General features: G+C 36.5%; 1 protein-coding gene across 2 annotated transcripts in view; it reads right to left on the bottom strand.

The window, feature by feature from the left end:
• Positions 1-20,438, bottom strand: part of CDH12 (cadherin 12) — a 1,061,064-nt gene that overhangs the window by 705,837 nt on the left and 334,789 nt on the right. For both annotated transcript variants that reach the window (XM_032135477.2, XM_032135479.2), the window contains one exon: positions 19,087-19,181. The gene's annotated coding sequence lies outside the window, so the exon portion shown is untranslated. The remainder of the gene's footprint in view (positions 1-19,086; positions 19,182-20,438) is intronic.

Raw genomic sequence — 20,438 nt, forward strand, 5'->3', positions numbered from 1 at the left:
GGGCATATTTATATATATATAATTAAATATATATATATATTTAATTAACTGGGCATGGTGGCATGTGGCTGTAGTCCCTACTACTCTGAAGGCTGAGATGGGAGGATCACTTAAGCCCAGGAATTGAAGGTTGCAGTGAGCTAATATTTAGGTTCAGGTAAGACATGAGTATAGAAAATGAGAAATAAGTGATAGCAGAAGATATCAGGGGCCATATAAGGTCGGGAATTCCAAATTTCAGAAACAAACTTCTTCTAACCATAAGAAATTGCTTACAGAAATCATAATTTATCTAAAATGTGGAGGGTAAAGTTGCTAAACTTAAAAACTAGAAGTAATGCATAGAAAATTCAAGAAAGTCACAAACAAAAATATTGATATCTTTGGATGCTAGGTTACAAGTGATATTGATTATCTTCTTTTTCTCCTCTAGAAATTTATCATCTTTCTAAAAAATACTATTTATAATTTATTTAAAAGTAAAAACATATATTACAAAATATATTTATGCTAAATTAGCATTTAACCTCTGACTTTCTATTAACAGTGGCTTGCTTGAAAGTGAGGGATTTCACAGTAGTTCTTAGGCAGATGCACGATGTGAGGTTTGCTCGGAAGACAACAATTTTGAGGGGAAGCAAAGTGGGGAATTAAAGAGAGTAGACACAGCTTTAGACATACTTGGATCTCAACTGTCTCCCAACTCTACTTCTTTAATCATATTGCGCATTCCTTCAGTTTGAGATATGAAAAGTATATTGAAAGCATAATGAGAATTGTGCAGTCAGTAAACACTGAATGTGGAAGAAGAGATGATCGCCATGAACTTGGACTAGACAGTACTGACATGGACTTAATTCCTTCAAACTTGAAGCCTTGAAGTAAAGGCAAACCTGTTTTTTAACACTATATATACTAAATCAGCAAGGAGACGCCAGGACCGCCAAAGTATAAAGAACAACATCAATAAAGAGGGTGAGGAAATAAAAACATTTGCCATCCCTCCTGGCACATGTGAGTCTCACAGAAATTAGGCCAAATTATAGCAATTGCTTATATTGCACAAATATGTTTCTTCAAATTACACGTATATATTTCTCCTATTTTGATTTACGTAATAACAGTATTACATAATAATATAATAATAATAACACATTATATATAATATCCAAAGACTCTTGAAGAATGAGTATATAATTACATAGTCATTCTTCAAGGGTTTTTGGATACATATTTGTAAATATCTAAAAAATAGTAGGGAAAATAGAATTTTACCTTACTATTTTAGAAAATGTATAATGCAGCTTTTTGTAAAGAAAAATTTCTATGTACTTCTACATTGATATTTCAGTGAAAATATATCACATGAATGTTGTTCAGTTGTATAAAAACTTATCCATTCTTTATTATCTTATTTATGGAGAAATTTGGTATACTGCACAAGCGTTTCTTTTCTTTTCTTTTTTTTTTTTTTAAAGACAGAATCTCACTGTGTCACCCAGGCTTGAATGCAGTGGCCTCTTATTAGTTCACTGGAACTTTCAGTTCCTGGGCTCAAGTGATCCTCCCATCTCAGCCTCCAGAGCAGTAAGGACTACAGGCACATGCCACCATGCCCAGTTAATTAAAAATATATACATTGTTTTGAAAGAGACAGGTCCTTGTTATGTTGCCCAAGCTGGTCTTAAACTCCTGGCTTCAAGCAAGCCTCCTTCTTCAGCTTCCCAATGTGCTGGGATTATAGGAATGGACAATTATCCTTTCTTAAAATAAATCTTTCAGCAAGGAGAAAGATTCTTATGCTTTTTTCCCCTGTCCATCATAAAGTTAAATCATTTGGATTTTCTCCAGAAACCATTTTTATTAAATTAGATTTAGAGTATTATTTGTATAGTTTTATCTTCCATTTTCTTTTCTAGTGTCTTTAGCCTTAAAGTTTACAACATAGCTTTAAGTTTGATTTTAGCTTATCTTATATATTCACATGGACTAACAAAACATGTACAGCATGGAAGAAATTGTTTTATGATTTTCCAAATAATAGAGGAAAACACCTTAGCTACAAGGGAGAAATTAATCGTATCAAAATAATAACACAAATGCCTACCTTTCCATTTTCTTGATTTACTTATACATTTCTAATGTTTTTATTAAGAAATATTTTGCTGGGAGGATATCAGAGCAAAAGAATACACAGCCCAAGAGGGGCAATAGGGTTAAAGCATTTCTGGTCCAATAGTGGCATGTCTTCAGCGCTGGATAAGGGACCTTTTTCAAAGTGACTTCCAAGAAAGCAAGACCAATGCAGCTGGAAAGCCTCACCCACTGTCAGCTGCACAAAGCCGCTGCCCCGTGCCTGCCCTCGGCCTCTCCTCATCAAGTGTTTCCTACTGGTTGCCCCAGCTAGAATCACCTCTCTGTTTCTTCCCATGATGTCCTTGCTGGCACTTGCTTCATGTTAACTCTCCTTCCTCCTCTGAAACATAGTTCTAGTTACAGTCTCAGAAATTGTCACCTTTCCTATCATACACTAGGTCCTTCAGAACATTGTGGTCCTAGATATAAGAGTCACCACCCACTAACTAATATTATCACTTTATTGCCTTCCAGATGTTAAAGTTAGACACACAAAAAACTCATCTTGTCATAATCTCAGTCAATACAACAAGTAGAAATAGGCTTTGAATTACAGATGAAGCAAAAGGATGAGAAATGGTAACTAGCAATTTTTTTGTTTGTTTTTTTTTTTTTTTTTGGAGACGGAGTTTTGCTCTTGTTGCCCAGGCTAGAGTTCACTGGCGCGATCTCAGCTCACGGGAACCTCCGCCTTCCAGGTTCAAGCAATTCTCCTGCCTCAGCCTCCCGAGTAGCTTGAATTACAAGTATGTGCCACCATTCCTGGCTAATTTTTTTGTATTTTTGGTAGAGACGGGGTTTCTCCATATGGGTCAGGCTGGTCTTGAACTCCTGACCTCAGGTGATCCACCTGTCTCGGCCTCCCAAAGTGCTGGGATTACAGGCATGAGCCACTGCGCCTGGCCAGTAACTTGTAATTTTAACCAATAGTTCTGGTGGTGCAGATTTGAAAAGGCCTACTTAAAACCAAACATAATTATGGGTAATTATGATGATACATAATCAGTTGCACAGTGAGGTGGTCATTATCTCCGACTTTCACATCTAGACCTGGAAGTTCATTGAGGTCAGGTGTTTGCAAAGATCTTCTGGCCTAACTTAGGGGTCAGAGAGCGCCATGTCTGGGGGCAAACCATAAATGTGTCTGATTAAGATTAAATGCATACTGAGGAAAATGCATATATACATATGTGTGTGTGTCTTGTGTGTGTGTGTATATATATATATACACACACACACGGTTTGTTTTGTTGTTTTTTTTTTTTTTTTTTTTGTGGCATGATCTCAGCTCGCTGCAACCTCAGCCTACCGGGTTCAAGTGATTCTCCTGCCTCAGCCTCCTGAGTAGCTGGGATTATAGGCATGTGCCACCACGCCCCGCTAATTTTTGTATTTTAGTAGAAATGGGGTTTCGTCATGTTGGCCAAGCTGATCTCGAACTCCTGACCTCAGGTGATCCACCTGCCTTGACCTCCCAAAGTCCTGGGATTACAGGCATGAGCCACTGTGCCCGGCCAATGCATATATTTTGAACAAACAATCAAAACAAGAAAGGATATTGATTATTAGAGTATATAGTGGACAACAGGGTAAAAAACAGGGATAAAATGTATATCACATAATCACATAATTTGACAATAATAGAAGGAAAAATCAGGGATTTCCTGGATCTGATAGAGGAAATGCTGTAATTTAACTGCCAGGTGAAAGAAAGTGAAACTTGAGGGCACAAAAAGTAATAGATACAAGGATATACATACATTAAATGAACAATAAAGCAAAAACAAAAACAAAATAAAAACATAAAGCTGAGTTGAACACTGAGTCTAGGAGCTATAAAAATGTATGTCAATTATATAAATTAGAGATGCAATATCAAAAATATTCATTGTTCATTGGCTAATGGCAAAAAAAATCAGTACAAAATTGAAGAAAGCAAAACCTACTTACCTCAGGGCTAGCAAAACCTACCACCTGCATGTGGTTTAATGTGCATACCCATATCCAGACAAACAGCTCACACTAACAGTTAGAACAATATGTGAGCAATTGAGAACTGTGCTTAATATTGGCATGCAATTCTGCATAATAAAATTTAACTTTTAACAACATTATGTGCTTGACTAGTTATGTAAATCCATATTTATTTCATATAACTGGCCTGTCTGATAATATGTCAATTGGTTTTAACAACTTATTTTGATACCACATCGATCACAGTAAAGTATTAATGGCAAAAGCAGAAGTCATGTAATATATTCTGGAATTGGGAATGGTGTAACTCATAGGAAAGTACTTTGTAACAAAGAAACGTACAATTGTAGTGTTCCAGTTTAACATGATTTGACACACCTCATACAGAAAAGTCCTGAAACTGACAGCTAAGTAAGTCTTCATACAAAATCTGCCAATATTCGTTGTCTGCTTTTCCTTCATTACTTTTAAATAATGCAGCAAAAATGACTTAATCATTTAAACCATATATAGATGGCCATTTATGGAGAAAATAGTGCAAAATAAAAGAAATATTTTTTCCATGGGTGTCAATTTACCTTGCCATCATTTAAATGTTTTTACTTTTCCAGTGTCGTGGCTATCTTAAAAAATTACAATTTTGTAAAGGAAGTCAAGTGAATGCAGTTTTATTAACTATGCCTTTTATTTCCCATATTCTAATGCTTTTACATTTTGGGGCTTCACTGATCCTGAAACAACTGCCCCTCAAAGGGTTAGCTCATTCCAAGAGATAGCCAACAATTCCCTGGGAATGTGCCTTTCACATGCAAACCAACCAATCCAGAGGCCATACCTCTAATCATCTTCTTTATTGGGCTCTCAAACTCTGGGCCACTATCCATCTACCCTAATTATCCTAGGGCCAACTACCAGACAACAAAGAACTGCCTCTATTTCCAAGAACCCACTGAAATTCTTCAAGCTAGCCCATCCTAAACCTGCTTACCCTGCCTCACCAGCCCCTCCTGCAGAAATCACAAAGGTTTCCATAAAGATTCATTTGGCCACATTTGCCTCTTGCATCCTCTATCTACTGGCCAATACTGGTACTTACCTATGTGGTCCCATGTGGCACGGCATGGCCCTGTTTCTAGGGAACTGTGAATGAAAACCTCTTCCTTAATGATAGTCATTTCCATGTTTGCATGTCTTACATTATCTGAGTTTTAAAAATCCCGATACCCTTATGACAGCCATTTTTTTTCTATTATTATGTTGGTGTGAAAGTAATTGAAGTTTTTTGGTATTACCTTTTTTTTTTGAGACAGAGTCTCACTATTGCCCAGGCTGGAGTGCAGCGGCACGATCTCGGCTCACTGCACCCTCCGCCTCCTGGGTTCACGCCATTCTCCTTCCTCAGCCTCCCAAGTAGTTGGGACTACAGGCCCCCGCCACCACGCTTGGCTAATTTTTTGTATTTTTAGTAGAGATGGGGTTTCGCCGTGTTAGCCAGGACGGTCTCGATCTTCTGACCTCGTGATCCACCACCTCGGCCTCCCAAAGTGCTGGGATTACAGGCGTGAGCCACCGCGCCCGGCCAGTTTTTTGGTATTACTTTTAATGGAAAAAACTGCAATCACTTTCGCACCAACCTGTAAATCTTAAAAATAAAGGCCATTTGATAACTGAGTTATCAACTTTTTATTTTACCATGGAATGACATTAGAATTAAAATGACCTTTCTACTGTTGGCATGATTTCAGTTGCAATTTTGGTATTGAAGATATAGCTACAAAAAATAATCTCAAGGAGTTTAAGTTTTAATTGGATATTATTTTATTAAAAACACTAGCTGCATATGCTGCAATTTTATAGCTGTAAATGTAAAGACTGAATATTTTAAAACTGCTTTGTGATGCCTTGTGCAGTGTAACTTTATTTTTTTATTTTTTTTTTTTTGAGGCAGCGTCTCCATCTGTGGCCCAGGCTAGTGCACAAATATGGCTCATTGCAACCTCGACCTCCCTGGCTCGACCTTCCTGACTAGCTGGAACTACAGGCACATGCCCAGCCAATTTAAAATTTTTTCTGTAGAGACGAGGTCTCTCTCTGTACTTTATTTGCAGAATATTGCTCACTCTTTAAGATCTGTCTCAATGGCTGGCTCCTTCCAGATAGCATTCCCACACCCCTGTGTGGGAATAAGTTTTTTCTCCTCTGCTCTCCTGAGGTCACCAATTATTTTTTGTTTTATAATCATGCCATTTCCTTGCTCAATCCACTCTGAAGACTACCGATTGCACACAGAAGTTCCAAACTCCTCATCATAGCCAAAAAGACCCGAAGGATTTGGTTCCAGACAACTTATCAGATATCATATCCTTTCTCAATCTCTGTTTGCCCACTCCAGCCACAGTGGTGTTCACTTTTGTTCCACAAATATGCCAAACTTATCCCTCCTGGGTGTCCCCTCTACTCGTTTTTACTTCCCATTGTAAATTCTTCTCTCACATGATCTCATCGTGGATTCCTCTCAGTTACTCATATCTTGGCTTAAATGGCTTCAAGTCAGAGGGAGCTTTTCTGACCACCAATCTGAATTAAACTCCCAGTGTGCCTTTAACATATCAACTTGCTTGATTGGTTTTATTGTGCATTATTAATCCCTAATCATATCTTATAAATTAATAATTCATTTGTTGATTTTCTGTCACCCTCAACTGCAATGTGAACTCCAGGGTAGCAGAAACATATTGAGTTTGTTGAAGTCTCTACCAAGGCACTCAAATAGGTGCATGAAATATATTGAGAAAAATTTTTGAATAAATGAATGAATCACTAGATAAATGAATATAATAAATTTCATGCATGCATAGATACATGCTAGGCACTCTACTTGGTACCGAAAATAGCTTTAGAGGAGAGGGAGCATGCACTATTTCAAAAATAGTTTTTGGGCCGGGCGCGGTGGCTCACGCCTGTAATCCCAGCACTTTGGGGGGCCAAGGTGGGCGGATCATGAGGTCAGGAAATCAAGACCATCCTGGCTAACATGGTGAAACCCCATCTCTACTAAAAATATAAAAAAGTTAGCCGGGCGTGATGGCGGGCGCCTGTAGTCCCAGCTACTCCAGAGGCTGAGGCAGGAGAATGAAATGAACCCCGGGGGGCGGAGCTTGCAGTGAGCAGAGATCGCGCCACTGCACTCCAGCCTGGGCGACAGTGCGAGACTCCGTCTCAAAAAAAAAAAAAAAAAGAAAAGAAAAATAGTTTTTGTGGGTTTTTTTTTGAAAAAAAAATTTTTTTGTCCTTTTTCCTTTAAGAAGTATCCGTTGAGATGGTCTGAAAGTTGGCTAAAATTTTTCCAGGTAATTATGAATAAAAGGGGAGAAAGCCATTCCATTAAAGATGGAAAAGTTTATGGATACCGTGAGATAGGAGGAAAGGCTGGGTACTTAAAAGAAGGACAGAGAGACAGGAATACACTGAACTGAGAATGGGCCATTGGGCAGAGTAGGCCACAGGGCCTGAGATGAGACCACGGGACCTGGAAACAAGCCTGCAATGTAATGTTAGATGCAGATAACTAAACAGGCAATAAACAATGTGATGGGATGGTTGATCAAAACAAAAGGAATCTGACACAGGTTCTAGGATGAGTGGACAAGCTGTTGGCAGTGGAATGGTCCAGGGTTGGGCGAGGCAGTGTTCAGGTGATCAGATAAGAGGAGAAAGGTGTTCTGGGCAGAGTGTGATCATGTGAAACCCCCACGAATTGGGAGGGCTGCGGTTGAGAGGCTGACAGTTTTGTAGTGTATATGGTCGAGCATGGTGTACAGTAAGTCCTCAGAAAATACCTTTTGTTCAACATTGTTTCATAGTAATGTTGATGAGACTAAAAAATGTCGAATCTCAGCCAGGGCCACCGTCTGTGCAGAGTTTGTGTTCTCCCCAGATTGGCGTGGGCTTTCCCCAAGTCTTCTGGTTTCCTCCTTCATCCCAAAGCTGTGCACATTAGGTGAATCGGTGTGTCTAAACGGTCCTGGTGTGAATGGGTGTGGATGTGGGTGTTAGTATGTCCTACAATGGAACAGTGCCCTGTCTGGGGTGGGTTCCCGCCTTCCAGCCTGAGCTGCAGGCAGGCTCCGGCCATCCACAACCCTGAACTGAAATGATTGGGTAGTTACTTTATTTACATTTATTCATCTCTCTTAAATGTATATATAACTCACATTTTCAATGTCTAATATAAGAAGTGTTTTGATCTTTACTTTGAAGTTTTGTGATGTTCTTGTGACCAGAAATCTGCCCCAGGAACTTACATCTTGTTTATATCAAGTAGCATATGGTAAAACTGGTTTCGTTAGATGGCATTTTGAATAAAGTTGCAGTTTCCAAGAACCTATTGATGATGTTAAGTGAGGACTTACTCTACCAGGTGGGGCAGTGGCTCTAATAAAAGCTGGAAAAACAAAGACCATCCCATGAAGAGCCTGTGAGACACAAAGTTAGTGCAAGTTTATCACTAGAATTACCTTATGCTGCTCAGCAAACACAAGGAGCGCTCTGTGATGAGACTGGAGAATTCGATTTAAGGTATAGTGATACCCCGGATACATTCATGCCTACCTTTAATATTCCCTATCGTTAAGAAGACTCATATAATTTTGAAAGAAAATGAGACAATAATTAAACTATCAAAAGGCTACAACACAGCATCTTGCACTTCTGAAGAAATACCATTTGCAAAACAACAACAACAACAAAAACTCCTTTTTGCACAATTGAAGAATCAGTTATCCTATACTTCACCCCTTCTGTCAGACCCCACTGGTATACAGGACATATGCTTTCTATCTGGTTTCAAACATGTGCTTAGATGGCAGGCATCCCTTGGGGCAAAAGGAAAAATGAATTTCAAACAACATGAAAAAATGGAATAAATATCATGCTTAAAAACTGAATTTCCCCATCTGCCTCATCATATGCAGCAAAAAACTAAAGGATCCTACCACTCTTCACCGAAACATTCCTTGAAGATGTTCATTGAGAATTTTTGAACATTGATTATGTTATTAGGCTATTTATGACTGGGAAAAATATTATTAAAAGTGAGAAAATGGGAATGTTTTTAGTTATAAACTCAATTAACAAGGTGATGGGGCTAAATATGTTCTTTACACATGATTTATTGTATCCAAGGACCTTATGTCTGTCAAGAGTTTCAGTAGCAGCTTCCATATGGGAGGGATGTCTTGCTATGGTGTATGAAACATGAAAAGAGTCTGACAAGTTGGAAGATATATATACACACACACACATAAATGTATATATGTATGTATGCATATACATATATGCCAGAAATAGATATTCATTGAAGACATTTCATTAAATCAATGTGAAGTAATTCACAGCGCAAAAAACAAATTTAGAAATATAAGAAAAAATAAACTTTAGAACATACAACCACTAAGAATGCAGTGAAATCTATGAGAAGAAATATTAACTGAGTATGATGCTCTTAAATAATTGCAATGTGAGTTAGCTTTCTTGAAGTGGAATGGGATCCATGAATTTTGACATTGGGGAAACATAGAAGAGGGGGAACATTCTATTCTTTGAAAATTCTAGAGGAAAACAGAAATACGGAACTTACTTTTTAACAAACCACTTAAACCTGTTTCTTATAGACCAGGCACTGTTCTAACTTTCAGAAATAGTGTATGCAAATATGAACCACATAATCCTTATAAACAACCCTATTAGATGCACACTATTCCCGGACCTATATTATTTCATGTTGTAGGTGAAAGAAATGGGAAATGGAGAGGTTAAGTAACTTGTCACTACTGATAAATGGCTAAGCTGAATTGGAAACTAGGCCATTCAACATGAATTCTGTGCTTGGCACTTCTACAGTTTGGTGACATATCCAACACAGCTAAGCACTGCAACCTAAACTGTCCAGGCAACCCTAAAAGGCCCAAAGGAGTCATCACTACTTTGTTAGTAACATGGTGAATTATCCATTTAATCCTAATTTTGATGACATAAAAATTAAGAATTTTGTTGGAGGAGGTCTAAATTTACATGTTCTGGGGAAAATGTTGCAACATAATGTAGATGGATTTTGATCTATGTCACTTTGTTATAATCTCTCCTTGGTCATTTGAAATGTGTATGACAAATTGTTTTTGTGAATTTGGAACTAGGAACCATAAGTATGTCTTTGCTTTAAAATAGCACAAAAATTCCAAATAAATCTTTCTCAGCAATTCCTTTCAAGCTTCTGCCTTGATCTCGAAAATTAATTCTGTCTTTATTTTGTTTTCATAGCTCTCATCAAAATTTTTGCTCAGCAATCCATCAACACTGCTGTTGTCAACATAAACAATGGAATCCACATTGTGATTCCAATCATCTGTGCTCAGTCTTGATCTTTTAAGATTCATCAGCAGCAATTGAACCAGTTGAAAGGCTTCCTTCATTTAATTTCAGAACACCACACTTCTTGTCTTCCCCCTACACTGACCACTTTTTTTGCTCTTTTTATTTTTCTTCACTCCTCTGATGTTTTTCATTCCCATGTCCCCTAACCTAGTTCTTGGATTTCTATTCTTGTCTGAACTTGTTGCATTAGTAATCAAATCCTGGGTCAAGTTGGGTAAAGTCATTCTATCGTGCCTGGGTCTGACTCCCAATTCTGCCACTTACCAGCTGTGTGATCTTGGAAAATATTACCTTAGACTTTTAGAATCATTTTCTCATCTGCTAAATGAACGTAATGTTAATAGTGCCTTTCTCATACAATTCTTATGAGGATTAATTAAACAACATAATACATACTAAAATCATAGAATAATGCCTGACATAGAAAAGTGCGATGTGTTTGTTTAAATAAACAAATCTTAGTCAATATCATATAACATATCTAATAGGATGAACTCACCCCTGAATTTCGTATGAATATATCAAATTTCCTAGTCAACGTTTCTCCTTAGTTGGCTAAAGGCAGCTCAGACTTCATTTGTTCAGTTAACGGCAAAGCTATATTCCCATTGCTCAAGCCAGATACCATGAATTCACCTTGGATCTTTCTCATTTCCTCACACTGCATATGTAATACATCACCAATCATCTTGTCTCAAGGTTCCTTCCTTTGCTCACCCCTTGTTCTGCTGTATCTCTGTTCCCACCTAGTATCATTGCTCACCAGGTTGTTGTACTTGCCTAAAAAGGAGCTTCCTAATTCCACCCCTGGGCCTCTATAGTGCACTATCAGCACATCAGCCAGAGAAGTCCTCTGACAAGATAAAACCATCAAGGTCCTTCCACTGCCCTCAAGGCCCCACTGCCTATCAAACCTCTTCTTTTTTTTTTTTTGAGATGTAACCTGGCTCTGTCACCTGGGCTGGAATGCAGTGGTGTGATCTCGGCTCACTGCAACCTCAGCCTCGGAGGTTCAAGCAATTCTCCTGCCTCAGCCTCCTAAGTGGCTGGAATTACAGACATGTGCCTCTACACTGAAATAATTTTTGTATTTTTAGTAGAGACGGGGTTTCACCATGTTGGCCGGGCTGGTCTCAAACTCCTGACCTCAAGTGATTTGCCCAACTCAGCCTCCCAAAGTGCTGGGATTACAGGCGTGAGCCTGCGAGAGCCACAGTGCCCAGCTGAACCTCTTCTGTAATCTTTCTCCACTCTCTCCAAGTTTCCATCACACTGGCCTTCTTGTTGGTTTTTGAATAGCTCTTACCTTGACAACTTGAAATTTGTGATTTAATTTGGAAAGGTCTTCTTCAGACACTTTCAAGCTGTGCTCCCATATCAATTTCAAGTCATTTCAAATGTTATTTTATCAGGAAGATATTCTTGAAACATATTTTCAGAATTTGCAAACTACAATTTCCCCTTCTCTGTACAACACAGAAACTTCCTGGCACTCTTCCCAGCTAATTTTCTGCATAGCATTTATCCTTTTCTATAAACTTATTTATACATAATTTAAATATTATATAATTTAATTACTTGTTTGTATTCTTCTCACTAGAATGTAAATACCAACATGGTTAATAACATTTAATGATTTTTTTTATAAATTTATCCACAACCCAGAGAAGAATCCTTGACACAAAATAATATAGAGAGAATTTTCAACACTATATTTGAGTAAATTAATCCATGAGTCTATAATCCATCCCCCTACCTCTAAGCATATTGATATTTTATATAAACTAGGGATAAAATTATTAAAAAGAAAAAATGAAAGGGGCAAAGTGAATTCTTATTTTTCTCTCTGTCACCCAGAATATGTCACCCAAATATGTCTGTTTACAAACATATTTGAAACACAAAAGCATTTAAGAATGCCAAAAATATACATTTGGCATATAATATTATTTCTCACATCTAGTCTGCCAATGTTTAAGTCTTTCTTAGTTGTAGTTTTAATTGACACGTAATAATTGTATAAGTTTACAGGGTATAATATGATGGTTAGATGCATGCATTATATAATGATTAAATCAAACTAATTATTTTCATTTAATAATTGTTATTAAAAATTATTTATATAATTTATATAATAGACATAGATACAAATAGTGTGCTCTTCTTTTTCTTTTTCTGTTTCTTTTTTCTTTTTTTGTGTGTGACATAGTCTTGCCTTGTCACCGAGACTGGAGTGCAGTGGCGTGATCTTGGCTCACTGCAACCTCTGCCTCCCCGGTTCAAGTGATTCTCCTGTCTCAGTCTCCCAAGTACCTGGGATTACAGGCACCTGCTACCATATACAGCTAATTTGTGTGTGTGTGTGTGTGTGTGTATTTTTAGTAGGGACAGGGTTTCACCATTTTGGCCAGTGCTGGTTTTGAACTCCTGACCTCAAGTGATCCGCCTGCCTTGGCCTCCCAAAGTGCTAGGATTATAGGCATGACCCACCGTGCTCAGCCCAGTGTGATCTTCTTAAAAGGTAGTTTTACTATTTTTAGCAGATTCTGAAATATCCATGAATGTGTGGTTAAATGACAGAGGTTATTATGAAGTCAAGAAAAGTGATTTATTCTACTTTTAGTTCAAAGATAAAACATACATTTCCCCATATATTTATCTTAGCAATCAGTCTTAGTTTATATGGCAGAAAAGTCTAGCTGAGTTCCTAAGTTCTGTATCTCCCTTCTCTAGAATGGTTCCTGGGGATGCAGCACAGTCTTGTTAGAAAACAGGTCAAGGAAAATGAAGTGCAATGCTATACAATATAACAAAGTTGATATACTTTGAAATCATTACATGAGCTTGTGTCAAAGAATACATACTTAATCCCCATTCTGGAGGAAGAAAAAGTGGTAGCAGAAAAAGATATTTGAACTAGAGGAGTATATTATTGCCTGCTAAATGGAAAAGACGGTTATTCGTCCCTAGTATGGGGTGTAGAATAGGGTATACCCAGTGTAGAAATAGCCCAAATTACAGTATCTGGCATGTTATTCTGGCTGTTTTCAAAGATAGGGCAGTGTGACTTTCTCAAAAGTCAGATGAAATCATTTAAAAATATGAACAAAAATAGATTCCAATGCCAAAGATATATAAAAAATTATCTGCCACACTGGATTAGCCACACTACAGTTCTCCTTAACTAAAATAGATTATTAGGTATTGACTACATAAAAATAATCATTGCCAGGGGATATTTATATTAAACTGGAGAATCAGAAACTGAATCTGTTCCTGTCTCCTTAACAGGCTCATGATCGTCCTTGAATAACTGATTTTTTTATTTCCTGCACTGTCTTGACATTCTTATAAAATTGGCAAATTTAGTTGTATCATGAACCTGATTTAAAAGAATGCTGGGGAAATTAACAGATTAGCCTTTTTTCAAAAGCTTTAAAATTTGATTAAAGTTTCTATTTTCAACACAAAATGAAACTTGCCTCACTGTGTATGAATTACTCATTTGAATCCAAAGACCTTTGATTGGGATAATTTTACAAATATAAACAATTAGTAACAGACCATTTATTTACTAAATGTTATAGGAGAGAGCCAGCTGTCTCTATTTCCCTTCCTTGACTATTTGAAGTTAGAATTTTCTCATGACATTTAGCCATTTATAAATGTTCAGTTAAACCTGACAGTTGTTGTGGATTGGATATTTGTAAGGTCATTTTTCATAGACTGCCCCAGAAGAAACATATTTCAATCAAAGCAAATGATTACCATTTCCATATAATTTGACTCCACTTTTACTATGGCCCAGAAACATATCTTATCACTTTCTCAATTTAATTTGATATGGAAAGGGCCTCTTTTTAATCAACTTTAAAATTATGTTCTGTTGACTTGCAAATGAGAGGTCAATGCCAATTGAGAGAGGCCTTAAAAACTCTGACATCTTTGATCCCTGCACAAAGATTCCATGCTCAGTATGTTCTGATACTTGGCTTTTCCATATTCCCTTGCGAGGTTAAGAAGATGAATGCTCATTGCTTTTAATCCTTACCATGATTTATGAGCCTCTTGATATCCTTTCCCCAGAGCAGCTACAACTGTGTGGTTGTTCTGCCTGCTGCTTAAATTACACAGACATCTGCAAACTAAATTATGGATTGTTGTCCCATACACCATAACCGAGAATTCTCTTCATCACTCCTGCAGTATAATTTTTTTTTTTTCTGATTAGAACAAAGAACATGTACTTTCTTGCTTCTGTACTAAGGGCATTTTAAGCTAATTTGAGTGACAGCACAATAACCTGGATTGTGACCTATCACAAAAAATCAAAGCAGCATGAAATATAACAAGGTAGCTTTAAAGCCAGAAAGAAAAAAAAAAAGATCCTCTATTTATTTATATCTTTCATCTTTATTTAAGGTATTGAATATTTAGACTCACAGAAGGAAAGTGACCTTTAAGATTAACTGAAAATATGCACCATGGAATAAAATGTATGTAAATGACCTTTGTGTCTCTGAGTGTGAATGATTTTAAGAGCATCTTGTGATCTGATCTATGACTATTTAAATTAAACACAAAGCAAAGAAATAGAAAATTATATAAAGGATAATTCATGGAAGATTGGGATACCTTTTTTAATGTACTCTTTTCTGCTGGTCTCACTTGTAGTAAACCTGTTTTAATAATCTGAAGGCTTGAAGCAATCACAAGTAATTGGAATAACTCTTTCGTCTGAATTAAAAGTCTGGTAGAGTCTAAGTTGGAATAATCAACTGCTTCTGTATTTTTCCTTTCTTTTCTCTCCTTGTTATTCTGTGTAGATGATGAATCATAATTCCCAAAGACAAGTCCATTGTGAAATCCTAACAGGCATGTCGCAAATTATTAACCTTTGACAATTACCAAAATTAGAAATATCCCTGCATTTATCTTCTTCAGATGTGCTAATTGCAACTCTAACAATAACCTTTCAGGGAAAATCACACGAACGAAATTTACCAAATGATTTTTAGTTATCCCTTACAAAGTATATTTAAAAAAAAAACAACCGATGGTTCTACAATTCATTTTTTGAACTCTATTTTCAACTCAGCAGGACACAGTGAACACTAAAGAAATGCTCAAATCCACTCCTGGCTGAGCAGATCTACTGTTCCCTCCGTGTTTCCATCAGTTTTTGTTTCACCTCATCACTGCTGAAAGGCAATGTTTTCTGAGTGTCAGGACCTGATATTCATACCAATGCCCTAAAGACTTGCTTTTTTAAGATAGATCCTAGATTTCTTTGCCTCTGTGTCAGTGAAAAGCTCACTTCCAAAACTTTCCATTTATCGATGCTCTTTGCATCCTCATCTTCATAAAATAAAGGATTAGTGGAATCTTGAAGTATTCTACTTAGTTAATATGGTTCAGCTTGTGTCCCCATCCAAATTTCATCTTGAGTTGTAGTTCCCATAACTCCCACATGTTGTAGGAGGGACCCAGTGGGAGGTAACTGAATCATGGGATGGGTCTTTCCCATGCTGTTCTTATGATAATGAATAAGTCTGATGAGATCTGGTGGTTTTATAAAGGGACATTCCCCTGAATATACTCTCTTGCTTGATGCCATGTAAGATGTGCCTTTGCTCCTCCTTTGCCTTCCACCATGATTGTGCAGCCTCCCCAGCCATGTGGAACTGTGAGTCCATTAAACCTCTTTTTCTTTATAAATTACCCAGTCTCAGGTATGTCTTTATTAGCAGCGTGAGAACAGACTAATACATTAGTTAAAACCCTAAATTATTTAAACATATCTTGAAATAAATTATTTTTGAATAGTTATTTAATTTCCTAAGAAATTATACAGGATAGATGGAAACAGAATTAAATTGGTGCTCCGAAAACATCTGATATATATAATCTCCCAGTCTATTGCCAGCAGTCATCTTCTTTACACATACACACACACACACACACAGACACACACACACAAAACCCCCACATCAGGTTATTCTTCTACATTCAAAAGCAAACCAACTAAAAAAACAAAACACAGCTCCACACCCTATAAAAGATAACGCCCCAATCCCAGACATATTTTTCATTTCATTAAAGTTTCTTCATCTTCTAAGCCTATTCTTCTGGATTTATCTGCCAGTTATTCCCATATTTGACACACGTTTCATTCTCTAACTCCTCAAATGGTTTTAAATTCACCACATATGAAATGATATCATATATCTTTGTGCCTTTTATACATCTATACCCTCTTCTTTACATATTTTTATCTATTTCTCTTTATAGTCTAGTTCAAAGGTCCTTTGGCTGCATTTTCTCTACTCTTTCCAACTACTACAGGAAGAAAAAAAACGCCAACTTCAACCATATTTTTCATATTGGAACAAGAAAGTATTCTATAAATGATCAAAGAATGCTCATCTAACCATATGAAAGAAGAAAGATTTATTTCCTTTCTCTTTCCCTTCACTTTTTTGCATGATTTATAATAAATTCATATAATTACTTATTAAGTAAACATGAATATAGTGAGAAATGAATAGAATGAGAGTAAGTTCTGCAAAATATTAAAGAAATAATACACTGCCCTTTGTGATTGTTGAAGAAGAAAATTGTAAAAGGGGGTGGTAACATCAGGAACAGGCTCCAGAGCATTACTCTATTCAAAGTTAAATTGATAAAAGAAAAATTTCTTTCATAAGAAAGAAATGTTAAAATCAGTTAGTATGACTTGAAACCTATATATTCATTGTTCTTGATTATCACTCTCTATTTTGTTATGGCATTCCACTGAGATTATTCTCAGCTCTATTTGCTTATGTGGCATTTATGAAAATCCTCACAATAAAAAGAAAATAATTTCAAGCCATTCTCCTCAAATGCCTTCTGCATCAATATGAATTCTACTCAAATTAAAAACAAATGAACATGCCAATTTCTTTAAATTAATCCTTTCTCAAGTTATTATCTTTAAAGTAGTTGTATGTTAAACAAATATCAAACTATTTTTATTTATTCTTATCGTTGTATATATGAACCAAAGGACATTTGGGAAGAGTATGAGTCCCTTCTCATTTATCTGGGCCTTTGGATGTTTTAATGCTCTGTTATGCTTTAATGAAAAGGAGAGAAAGTGCTGCATTTATCATTGGAATGGCTTAGTATTAATTTTTCATTATTCGTATTTGCATCACAATTTGCATGGATATTTAAGAATATGGAGTTGCCTTTTATAGGAATTAAATTCAAAATGTTCACTTCTCTTATTCTATAAATAAAAGATCTGGACTGAAACCCCAAACCAAAATTATCCAAGATCAGAGATTTAGAAATTAATTAAAATTTTCTACAAAAAATGCAAAAATTTCACACTGAAAAGGTAAGCAATTTTCTACACAGAAATTTTGAATATTGATGAGAACAAACTGATAGATAAAAGAGATGACCATGGGGAAGTGGAATTATTAATAGTTGAGATATTAAATGGCTCATTCTATTTCAATCTTACAATCTTACATTTTTAATCTAAAATTTGTATTTTTTTCCTCAAATCTGAGAGTTGAAATTAATTGATAATGTTTTAAAACTACACTAACGCCTAACCTTTACTGAATAAGCTAATCTCATAAAAGGATCATGAGAAAGAAAAAGAAAAGGCTTCATCCTTCTACTTTAGAAATATGGGAATGCACAGAGAGTTTGAACAAACATCACAGGAAGATTCATAAAGCCACATTAGTTTAATTACACATCTGCCTTATCTCTTCAACCTTGTCTTTCTGAGTTGTTATATCAGTGGTTAATCTCAACTGATCACTGATTAGAACTGAGAATATCAAGCTTGTTTTGACTACAGCCTAAGTAAGAGCAGATTCTCCCATTACCAAGCAGGGAGTGTCAAAGAAGCATTTTCATTACTGTGTCTGTGAAGGTTAACTGTAACTGTCTAAATCTCAGTGTTTAGATTCCTACCATTAGCAAAGGAAAAGCAGATTACAATTGACAGTGCAAGAAACAATTGAACCAGATTGTGCCATATCAATATTCATAAAGATGAGAAAATTTATGACTTTACCTCTGTTTCCTATGTGAGAGTTTCAACAGAGGTTTGCCTTTGAAATGAGACGTATCCAATTTAACAAACATAATACCTGCTAATTATGAGGGACTAGGCAAAGTGTCATAAAAATAGAATATAAAAGGTGGGAATCACTTTCTGTTTTTAGGAGACACCTAGCCATTAGATCCTCTCAAATCTGCATGTAAATTGAAACTGTGAGGAAAAATACAACAAAGAAGCTAAAAAATAAAGAATTACAAAAATAAAGAATCCTATATTCTAAAAAATGTAGAAATAACTGGTTACTTCAAGTTTCATGATTTTGTTGTGTTTATGTCAACTCCCTGTAAATACATACATATTTGAATATTTTGATTTTTAATACAATTTTTTTAAGTAAAGAAGTTTTGAATAGGATTTGTGTTTTCAGGTATTAAGAAGGTAAAAGAATATATCTTGATAAGATTTTTTTTACCTACCTTTAAAAAGGCTGGCATTCTTTAAAACTCCCAACTGCTCCTGGGTTCCGGCTTGTCTATATTCCCCGAAAGAGCCAAGCTGTTAGGTAACAAAGCTGAAAAGACAAACATATACAGTCAGAATGTTAACTATCTTTTCTAATAAACATTTATTTTAGAATATTTTTACATTTTCTTAAAAGTTGCAAAGATGGTATAGAGTTCCTGTATACCTCACATCTGATTACCACTATTGCTAATATCTTACGTTATAATTATAAGTGCATTTGTCAATGTACTTTTGATGTATGTACAATGTACTTACAATGTTGCTTTTGATACACTGTGATAGATAGTGATACATTGTGACAGATGGATCCAAATGAAACAATATTGATACATTATTCTGTTTACTAGTTTTTCTCCTAATGTCATTTTTTCTTTTTTTTTTTCTTTTTTTTTTTTTGAGATGGAGTCTCGCTCTGTCGCCCAGGCTGGAGTGCAGTGGCACGATCTTGGCTCACTGCAAGCTCCGCCTCCCGGGTTCACACCATTCTCCTGCCTCAGCCTCTCTGAGTAGCTGGGACTACAGGCGCCCGCCACCATGCCCGGCTAATTTTTTGTATTTTTAGTAGAGATGGGGTTTCACCATAGTCTCGATCTCCTGACATCGTGATCCGCCCGCCTCGGCCTCCGAAAGTGCTGGGATTACAAGCGTGAGCCACCGTGCCCGGCCCCTAATGTCATTTTTCTATTCCAGGATATCATATTGCCTTGTCATTATGTCCCCTTGGCCTCCTCACAGCAGTGATAGTTTCTTAGACTTTCCTTGTTTTTGATGACCTTGAACGTTTTGAAATGCAATGGTCAGACATTTATAAAATGTCCTTCAGTTGGAATTTGGCTGATGTATTTCTCATGATTAGACTGGGGTTAATCATGGGATTAATTTTGGGAGGAAGACCATAAAGTATCATTTTTGTCACTTCATATCACGGGTATGTGTGTCATCAGCATGACTTATTACTGTTGACAGATCTTGATCAGCTGACTGGAGTATTTGTTTCTGTTGACACAGATCTTGGTCAGCTGACTGGGGTCCTTACTGCTGTTGATGCAGATCTTGATCAGCTGACTGGGGTACTTATTTCCGTTTACACAGATTTTGATCAGCTGACTGGGGTACTGTTTGCCACCGTTTCGTACTATAAAGTTCCTTTTGTTCCTCCTTTCCATACTGTACTGTTTGAAAGCAAGTCACTAAAAGCAGCCCACAGTCAAGGGATAGGGAGTTAAGCTCCATCTGCTGGAGGGGAAAATGACACAAATTATTTGAAATTTTATGAGAGAAATTTACCTATTCTCCCCATTTG

Source organism: Hylobates moloch, unplaced genomic scaffold (genome assembly GCF_009828535.3).
Source record: "Hylobates moloch isolate HMO894 unplaced genomic scaffold, HMol_V3 SCAFFOLD_17, whole genome shotgun sequence".
NCBI lineage: Eukaryota > Metazoa > Chordata > Mammalia > Primates > Hylobatidae > Hylobates > Hylobates moloch.